At 39.1% G+C, this 10,691-nt stretch overlaps 1 long non-coding RNA gene across 1 annotated transcript in view; it reads left to right on the top strand.

The window, feature by feature from the left end:
• LOC104871079 overlaps positions 1-3,990 on the top strand; it is a 79,200-nt gene extending 75,210 nt beyond the window's left edge. Inside the window, exons 3-4 of the long non-coding RNA XR_782728.2 lie at positions 2,076-2,182; positions 3,821-3,990. This is a non-coding gene — a long non-coding RNA (uncharacterized LOC104871079). The remainder of the gene's footprint in view (positions 1-2,075; positions 2,183-3,820) is intronic.
• The last annotated feature ends 6,701 nt before the right edge of the window (positions 3,991-10,691 follow it).

Below are 10,691 nucleotides of genomic sequence, written 5' to 3'. Positions count from 1 at the left end.
CCTCTTTATTTTCTCCCCCTCCCCCCCTGCTTTCACTGTACCAGTCCACTGGGAAATTGTAACTTTTAATCTTCAAAACAGTATACATAGAATTTGACAATTTCACCTCCATTGTTTGCCACCTTGGTTGAGGATGCCACTGTTTCTCACCTAGACATTGGAGTGGCCTCCAAACTACCTTCTGTTGTTCTTCCTGTGGCTTCTACAGTTTGTTTTCAGAACAACAGCCAGAGTTGTCCTCCAAATTCGTAAATCTGGTCCTTGCATTACTTTGTCATGGCCTTCTCAAAGCCCTCATCTCAAAGTTAAGGGTGGGTACATCATCAATATATCATTAAAATAAATGAAAAATCATTGCGATTTTAACCTCCAAACTACCTTCTGTTGTTCTTCCTGTGGCTTCTACAGTTTGTTTTCAGAACAACAGCCAGAGTTGTCCTCCAAATTCGTAAATCTGGTCCTTGCATTACTTTGTCATGGCCTTCTCAAAGCCCTCATCTCAAAGTTAAGGGTGGGTACATCATCAATATATCATTAAAATAAATGAAAAATCATTGCGATTTTAAAAAAATACCCACTGATTTACAAAATAAGATCTTAGAAAGTGTATATAAAAAAGGAATACAATTGATGCTAATCCTTTTCTCAATCCACCAGTAAGTAATATTCCTCTGGACATATGACCTAATTCAGAAAGACATGCCAGTTATATCTGTGTCATGAGAAGATACATTACCAATAAAAGTTTACTTTTTATTTTAAGCAAAAATTTATCAAAATTTATAAAAATCCAATTTTGATGAATTATGCCCAATAATTGTCATTGTAACTCAAACCCTAAGATATTATGAAACACAATGGATAAAAAATTTAAATTTTTTATTCATATTTTTGTTGGAGAGAATTATTTGACAGGGTCATCTATAAAATGTTTTCAAGCATACAAATAGCAAGGGTGAGAAATGAACTGGAAAACCTAGCTCAGGGAGAAAAAGGAAGAATGTAAAATTTCCAACTGCTAGCTTGTTCATGAATTTTTTAAATGGATGATGATAGATATCAAATAGCTATGGGATTTAAATTCCATTTGATACATTTAAGATAGCAATTTTATTTTAAAATACTAATACAGTATTCTAGACATTAAATCCTTCACAGCTACTTATGATAAAAATTGTGTGCTTAAAATTGTTTAAACTGATACTTAGATTTTCATATTTTAAAAGGAAAGCATAAATTCAAGTATGAAAGCTTGAATTGCAGTGCTGCAGTAGTATCTATTGTGGAGAATAAAAATATTAATATAAAATGAATGTTAATATATGATAAACAGTGTTCTAAGTATTTGAAATACATATTTTTTTTTGTTTTTTGTTTTTTGTTTTTTGTTTTTGAGACAGGGTCTCACTATGTAGTTGAGACTGACCTAGAACTCATTATGTAGCCCCGGCTGGTCTCAAACTCACAGCAATCCTCCCTAGTACTGGGATTACAGGTGTGCGCCACCATGCCCGGCTTGAAATACATATATTGTTAAAGAATTATCAAAAGAGTATAAGTTGTGCTCTGTTAAAGGTTTATAAAAAGAGTATAAACAGTGTTCTGGTTACTACTATATACAATTAATCACAGCACAATGGTGGTAACTAAGCAATGGTTTTATTTAGCTAAGAATCTTATGAGGTTGGAATATGGGCAGGGTTTTGGGGGGCATTGTCACTTGGCATGTCACAGTTGTCATCCTAATATTTGCTGTTGTCTGGGAACTTGGCTGGGGCTTCTGGTCCAGCTTATATCCAGCTAGGAAGTGTTAAGGTAGTCAGATTTCTTATATGACATCTGGCTTTCCCTGGACTGAACATCCCGAGTAGTGGGTGAAAGTGTGGCCTTTTTGACTTACCTGTGGAAGTCACATAACATCATTTCCACCATATTTTACTGATCAGAGCAGTCAAAAACCCAACTAGATTCAAAGGGAAGGGAAAATATCCTACCTCTTAATGTCAGGAGGGTGGAAGAATTTGAGTGCCATGTTTTAAAACTGCTAGAGGTATGTAATTATCCCTGTTTTATAGATAAGCAAACTAAGATCACAGAGCAAGTGATAGACTTAGAATTCAACTCAAGCAGCCTGACTCCAGAGCAGAGAAGGAAGATGCAACAGCACTACCTCCCACGAAAGGTAAGTGGAGAGCATTTGGAACCCTCTGCCCCCATAGATGAGAAAACACAGATCTCCCCAGTTTCATTGTAAAGACCCTTATTCACATATCTCTCAGGATGACAAAGTAGGGCGTGTGCTCTCAGAGTCTATGCCTTGGAGAGCCTTGTTGCTATGGATACCATGTTGCCAGAAGTTCTCAATGACTCAAGGGGAAGGGTTCAAGGGGAGGCACTGGAGTGACTGCAGCCTGCTGCTAGGGAAGCTTCCTGAGATTCCACAGCCTTATATGGGACAGACCTTGGTAGCTGGTATAAACTTGTCTCACTGCCCTTTGATACACCATTTAGGATTGCTTAGTGCTCAGATTAACCTGAATGCTAAACAGCTTTTCCCTGAATATGGGAAAGACCATGCAGTGTGACTGCTGTCCTCTAATCCTTGGCTTTGCTTAGATAACAGCCATAATAATTCTCAAGGACATCAACATGCTTCCAGAAGAGCTTATGTGCTGGCTACCTCTTTAGGTAGAGCTCTTCTTTCTTCTTCTCTGAATCCTTGAGGGACTTGATTAGGGCCAACTTGGAATGTAGTGGTTGCCACATAACTCTGTGGTAGATACCTTAGGTAGGTGCAGACATCACTGTCCTCTGAGTGAGGGCAGAGGTTGGATCTGTCGCAGGTTCGGAGCACTCCCAAGCTCTTAACCACAGGGCCTTAACTGAACTCTTTGTCTTCAGAGCTAGTTTTCATGTGCACTGAGCACACATTGTGCACGTGTGCACGTGCACACACACACACACACACACACACAACACCAACACCACCACCACCAAGGCTCCGCCACTGTCCTTTCCCCCCCTTCAGTTTTGGCCTCAGTCTCCCTGGTCATAATATGATCTGCATCATAGTATGATGCCCTCCATCACCAGGAACTTTCAGAGGGTCCAGTCTGAGTCAGTTGCGGAGGGCTGACCATTCTTACATTAGGAGTCACAGAGAACTCGATGTGTGTTATGTGGTTCCCTGACATTTAAAGAGCTCAAGTTCCCAAAGGAACATGAAATAAATTTAACATTTTATTTTTAGACTTACATAAGATGAATAACCTTCCCCCAGCATTGATACCGTTGAACTTATTTGAGGAAATTCACATTAAAACTTTCAAAACTCCAAAGGGACTCTAATTAAGAAGGGCAGGTGAGTCTCCAGAGAGCATCTTTTATAACTCTAATATGAGGCTCAAATAAAATCTACCACAATGTACTGATCTCAGATTCCGTTATTATGACACAAAAGTCCAAAACTTCAGTATGGCAAAGTTGTTTTGAAAGTCTCCATGTTCCACGACATCACAGGTAGTGGCTGCTTTACCTCTTCACTGGAGACGCCCGAGATACCCTTTCATTCCGAGCCGCCCCAGCTCAGTTACAGCTCTGAGTGGCAGGATAAGGTTAAGGGAGAGCCGGAGCATGGGGGCAGGGAAGAGGAGGGAAGCAGACACAGAAACATCAATTCAAATTGCGTTGATGACAGTGACTTAGTCTTCTGGGAAAGAACGGACAGGAACGTCCACAATGCTGGCAGCACGGACAGGGGCAGCGGGGAGTCAGATCCCAGAAGAGAACCCCAAGTTAAGGAAGCAGTCTGGATTTTCAGTAGGGGGAAGAGACAGATCTCCCAAGAAAGCCTCAGAAAATGTTAAAGACGGCAGCCTCAGCCCCTCAGGGCAAAGCCAGCTGAGGGCAAGGCAGCTGGCTCTGCTGCGCGAAGTGGAGATGAACTGGTACTTAAAGCTCTGCGACTTGTCCACTGAGCACACCACCGCCTACGCGACGGGCATGCCGCACAGGTAAGCACGCAGGTGAGCACGCCGTGAGAAGCTGTCTCACTGCTCTGCGGAGTGAGCGCTTTGATTTTCCCGTGCTGTGCGACTGTAACAGCCCCGACTGCCTTGCAGATGAGTGACTGGCACCTCGGAACGAGTAAGCTCCAAGTTCAGGAGCTCGATGCGCTTGGCAATATGCTCTGTAGCGTTCCCCAGAAAACTCCTTGTAAAGCAAGTCTCTGCAGACTCTCTTTCTGCTTCAAATAGTGCAAAGGAAAGATAATTTCACAAAACCAAAATGTAATGAAGACGGAGGCCTAAAATGTTAGGATGCCCATTTCCTGTAATTTGTACAAAAAAACTCTTAGGAATTAAAGATAATTTTGCAAGAAATTTTTTTGTGTGTGTGAAGGTAAAGCCCAGTGTAGCTGTTTTCATTAAGTGACAATAAAAATCTGTAAGAAATGAAAAATAGTTTCAATGAAATGGTCAAAATATGGAAAATGTCTTTTATAGAGATTGCTCTAGCACAGAAATCAGTGTGCTCTGAGAAGCCTCTTTTATATTTTTAATTTCAAAAAGGCATTCCAGGAAAACTTACACAGTCATTGAATTAACTGTGGCGCATAGACTAAAAACTTGCTGGACAATATACAATGCCTCAACTTCTTTTAATTTTACCTTTTCCAAGGCAGTAATAAAATAAATAAAATTGACCTTTGATTTATGAATGGCCTGACATACGAACAACTTGGGTTATGACTGGAATGTTAATTTTTAACTTAGGAACAAAGTCTTGAATTATTACCCAAATGCTAGCTGCTTGTGCCTCCAGATGGTCTCACATACAGATTTAACCCTTAAAAAGTTCTGGAAGGAACATTACAGCCTCCTTTTCTGTATGGGGTTAATTGGGAAATCCTGAGCCAATGTCTCTCTAAGGACACTGAGATCTGCCTGAAAGAAAGTGTGGCCTAAAACTATACAGGAAAGAGATTTTGAAGGCAACTGACCAACTTGGGTTATAACCAGCCCTTGGGAACGAATTGAGTTCTTAAGCAAAAGGTCCACTGTATTTCCAAATCTAAGCCATTATCTAAAAATCAACATTTAAAAAATGGGATTTAATCTTCTGGAAGTGTTCTGAGAAATACATGTAGTATTCATGGCCAGAATGACTTCTCCAAAGCTTTGTTTAAACTGCTATGCTCACATTTGGGATACGTGGAGGAAGATAGTCTCACTCAAAGAAAGCCTGAATGAACTTGTCAGTATTGAGAATGTATCTCATTATTCATCTCATGTCTCAAATCATTATGGATTTCTCATATCTATAAATCCTAAAGCAGTTATTAAAGAGCTAAAAGAGTTAAGTAACAAAGGAAAGCTTTGATAATGGTTTCCTTCCATAACTATTCCTCAACTTACTCTAAACCAGAAATTTCTATTTAAGGGGACTAATGCTGGACCACAAAATTTCTGCACTATTCTCTGACATTGAAACAGCGTTTGTCAAATCAGAATGGAGTATTAGTTAAGATAAACATTAAATGGAGTACTATTCAGCCATAAAGAATGGTATGGATGCACATTGAGGTCATACTCTTAAGTCAAATAAATAGGAGACACGTGTAAATACTGAATAGTTTCTCTGGTGTGAGAAACTGCAAGAGTAAATGAGGATCACAATATATAATAGATAATGTAAAATAGGAAGAAAAGACCCAAAAGGAGAAGTAGGGAGTGGGATGTGGAAAAGGAAAGAAGGAAAGGAAAAAAATATGAGAAAAGAAAAAAAATGGAAATAAAGTTTTTGTGAATGGGGGATGTGGAGGGGTGGAAGGGAGGAAGGGGAATGGAGAAAAAACAAGAACCAAGATACATCGTGTACAGGTACAAATTCCCAATGATGACTATGATCATAGTGTATACCAAAAATGTACCAACAAACTTAATGAAATAAAAAAATAGCCAGTGAGAAACTGTTGGGAAAAAAACAAATCTCTGCTCTTTCCTGCTTTACTTAAAACAGAACTTGTCTTGTAGTCTGAAGAGATTGGATAAGACATGACCAAGAATTAATGTTTTCCATGATAATCTAAGGGACAATCAGTGACTGACAGTTGTTTCGTGTGCCTCCTGCTTCTTGAGTGCATTGAAAAACAGTGAAGGTCCTGTCTACTTTACATCATCAAATTAAAAAGTCCCATCCTCCTTTATTTTTGTGACATAATTGTTTTCAGAAGGAAACTAGTGGGTAGTTGCAACTGAGTTCACTTTAAGTTAGATAAATCTACTGCAGAGGTCTATGCTGCATAGCTCAAAAAACTAAGCAATTCTTCTAATTGCCAACTCCTTTCCTTTTTATGTCCTATTTGGAGCTACCTACCTCTGTTGAGGTTACTGAGCAATGATCCATGCTGCAATCTTTGTGAATTTTAGTGTCACAAATAGAATATGTGATTCTCATTTTCATTGAAGTGTTGTAGGTTGGCTCTCAATAAGTTCCAGAAAGTTTTTCTGGGCTTCTATTTGTGTTTTGTTTCAAAAGCCTGGCTTGAGAGTTGCATTTCTATTAGAGACCTCTGTGTAGAAGGTAAGTATTATTAACGTATAAAATTTCAAAATATTTATCCATTTGTGAAACACTATTTATAGATAGAATATAATATAAAACTTACTGAAGGGCCCTTAGACATTTCATGTTTGTTAGTGGCAAGAATTCTGTGAGTTAATAGTCAACAATAAGGAATTGCTAATGGAAAGACTCCAGTTTCCTTTTTGGGAAGATGGAATGAAAATGTTTTGCAACAGGCTAATTACTGTGTGGCTTTTGAAGATTGCTTTGTATCTAGATGCTATGATAACCTACATTTGAAACCAAAGATGTTGGTAAATGGTTGGGAGTAAGCATCAGAGGTGAGGGGTGAGCTCACAGTACTGGCATGTCTAAGAAATAAAATGGCAGGAAGCGGGGCCAGAATGCACGTGTCTTGTGAAGCAAATAGTCCTGATCCCTCTTCTGGCTGTATCTCTGTAGGGTTATAAGATGAAGCACACTTTGCTTCATATTGATTTATGGGCTGTTTCAGAGCTGTCTGATGACCATGGGACTGATGTGCATGGCAGATCATTCCCTTACATGCCCAGGGTGAGTGTCGCAGGGGCAGAGCTGGATTTGGAGGAAAAGATTGGCTTTTCCCCTTAGTGCCAATATACCTGTGGATATGATTTTTAAAAAATGTATCATTTTTTCAATAACATCTTTTTTCTTTTTTTTTTGGTACTGGGGATCGAACTCGGGTCCTTGCGCTTGCAAGGCAGGCCACAGAACCGCTGAGCTAAATCCCCGGCCCCTCAATAACATCTTTTTGATTGCTAAAGTAGCATTGATCTTTGCAGAACATTTTGAAAACAGAAAAATATAAAGAAGAAGTGCCAACTATTGTTAATATTTTGGTGTGATTTCCCTGACCTTTCAAATTGAAATCATGCTATGTTTTCTGTTTATGACCTTTTCCTCCATTTAATACTATACCTGTCTATTTTATTATTTAAAAAGCTATTTAAAATTTCTTTTTAAGTACTGTATTTATTATTACATTATTGTGTAGCCATTGTTCTTTTAATTATTATTTCACATTACCATCGATAATATTACAATAAGCATCTTCATATTTTATTTTTAAAATGTCTGGTTCTTTTTTAGACTATTTCTAGAAGTGGATTTAATGGGGTGTATATACATATATTAAATATATTTAAGAAATTATATCAACATATTTATTACACATATTTAATAACTATATTTAATAAATATGTTACATTAAATAAACATACCCAATTGAATAAATTATATGTATAATTTATTTATTCATTCATTCTTAACGCATATCATGCAGCTGATTTCTGGAAATGTTCTTTTTCTCAATGAAACTTCCCACTGGCAGTATCCAAGGGTGCCTATTTCACTAAGTGGTATTTATCTGGAACCTTTAAGATTGAGTTTTATAGTTAAGTAAATTGTTGGATAAATTCATGAATTTTTTCAATGTCAATTTCTTCAACTGCAAAAGGAGACTAGTGCCACTGTATAGAACTATAATAAAAATTAAATGAATCAATGTACAAGTGATTTGAGGGAACAGTGTGCTTTGTTTTCACACTTTCTCCAATAGGAACTGAGGTATGATCCGTATCGTGCATGGTGCATTTGAAGCTTATGAAGATAATTAAGGATGTGTGACTCTAGAAATGTTCAGCAAAAATAGGTACTTCATTTAACACATGAGAACTCAGCAGCCTGTTATGAACAATATTTATGAGAGATAATTTTTACTAAGCATTTTTCAAGGATTCATATGATAAATATGCTCTTGAGGGAAAAGTGAGTTGGGGATAGAATACAAATAGTTTGAAAGTCTATTGGTATTAACCTTCCAAACAAAAGCTGACTGCAACTATTAAATTGAAATTATTGGGAACATTTAGTGGGGTAAATAAACCTGTGAGTGAAAATTCAGCTACAGCATGCTGATAATGATTTTACAATCTTAATGCTCCTTATTATCTAAGGCAATAGTTATATTGAGCTACATTTCTAATATGTCCTTTTTCTATTATCAAAACTGGCTTCCTAGACAGTGTTCACTCGTTTACTTCTGGAAGACCAGAGGTATTTCTTTGCAAGCACAGGCAGTTCTCCAAGGTGAGTTTTGATGGATTCAGTTCCTGGCAACAAAGCAGCAACTGATCCAAGAGCTGAGTGGTCTCTGAATTTATGCCAGATTTGAGTTTATGCAAGAAGATAGTGAGATTAGTGAATGAGCATTTAACAGCCATTGGTATCTTCTTGTTCGAGGCCTGTAGCTGACACAAAAATGAACTCACACTGAATTTGGTGGCGTATAGTCTAGGAAGGATAAGACATGTACTTGTAAGTGTTACAGAAAAGAGACTCCTAAGATTCGAAGGAAAGAGTGAGCATTCACAGGAGTGATCGGACAAGGAGATGTGCCGAGCTGGGGCAGAAGGAAACGGGGTTGGGGGGCTGCGGAAGGTGATTCATACGGAAGGAAGGGGGAGCAGGGGTACAGACATTTGGAAGTTTGAAATGGAGTCGGAGATCTGCTTTTGTTCGTGAGGCTCCTGTAAACACTGTGGAAACAGGCTGGGATTTAGTGGTGCCGCCGCCTGCCTTGTAAGCATAACGTCCTGAGTTTGATCCCTGGTACCAAACAAACACAAAACACGTCATGGAAAGTCCTTGCAGGCTACAGGTGTCATTGTGGCCAGAAGAACAGGCGGAGAGGAAACCACTCAGAGACTGGGGAATTGGGCAGAGACCAGGCCTGGAGAGGAGACAGTGTTAGGGTATACTCTAAGAAGGAGCAGTGAAGGGGAGGTGACCAGAGAGTACTGAAGATGGAAGCGGGGTGTAACTGCGTATGGCTCAGTTGTAAGTTTATAGGAGAAGCCTTGACTGTAGTTTGTGTGTGTGCGCGCGTGTGTGTGTGTGCGGGAAGGAACCCAGGGTGATAATAAAGCAGAGTATAGAGCAACATCTCCAAATGGTAGAAGCTCTTGGATATCAAATGCTGCTGTTGTCTTCGACAAGGAGAATGTTCGGTGAGGCTCCTGGATGAAGAGCAAGCCCCGGAGTCCTGTGGTCTTCAAAGTGCAGCCCTGAAGTGCTGCTTTCCAGTGCCGAGGCTCTGAGCAAGCCGCTTGCCTCAGAGGGGCAATTGGTACGGGGCTTAAAGCCACAGATACCGAAACCAGCTGCTAGGCTCAAGGCCTGGCTCTTCCATGACCAGCTGTGGGACTTAGTTTTCTCATCTATAAAAGGTGAATGATGGCAACGCCAATGCCGTAGCGTTGTTAGGGCGATCAAATGATGTAAGTGACACACAGAACAGGGCCCGAAACAGACTAAGTGTGTTATAATAAAAGCCATTAGCATAGTCCATGCCCTTGTTGCTATCGTGAGACTATTTTTGGATCTGCCACAATGAACGATACTTCTCTTTTATGGATTGTGCTTATTCTGATTTTTTACACAGGTGTAAAAATACTTAGTAAATAAACCTTTCGTGAAAGATGGCATGAAATGATGTACAAAGTATTATGAAAATTGTCAAAGTTTAAATTTCAAAATGGTTCTATAAGAGACACATTGACATTAGTCTAATTCAGAAGACTCTCCCTCACGTTGGACACACTTATTCTATCCCTCGTGCCACTTTCTGAAGCAGTTCTGGAAGTCCTTTCTCCCAGATGTGGTAAAAAAAAAAAAATCTATGGTGAATTCTGCTGCTGAGTGCCATCCAATGGAGATGCAGGCTTGTAAAACTATGACAGTGTGTCTCCGCTACTTTATTCATTGGGAATGGCCCTGTGGGACTTCTGGCTCTCCCTCAAAGTCAAGATGACCACGAGAGGTTAATGTTTGGATAATGTGACATCGAAGCGTCCATAATACAGCAACTAACAACATGAAGACTTTCTGAACTGCTTCAGAAAGCGGCAAGCATGATGAGTTAAGGGTGTTTAAATGAGGAGGAGGATTTTGGGGGGATTGATGTTGTGTCTTTTACTGTAATAAAATTAAGGAAAAAATATCTTTAATATTCACCATAGTTTTCGATTATACCTCAGGAAAAAACATCTGGTGTAAACAATTAGTTTTGACCCCTTCTTTCT

Source organism: Fukomys damarensis, unplaced genomic scaffold (assembly GCF_012274545.1).
Source record: "Fukomys damarensis isolate Sample0158 unplaced genomic scaffold, DMR_v1.0_HiC HiC_scaffold_37, whole genome shotgun sequence".
NCBI lineage: Eukaryota > Metazoa > Chordata > Mammalia > Rodentia > Bathyergidae > Fukomys > Fukomys damarensis.
Note: the sequence above shows the minus strand (reverse complement) of the source record. Positions and strands in the feature narration are given on the sequence as shown.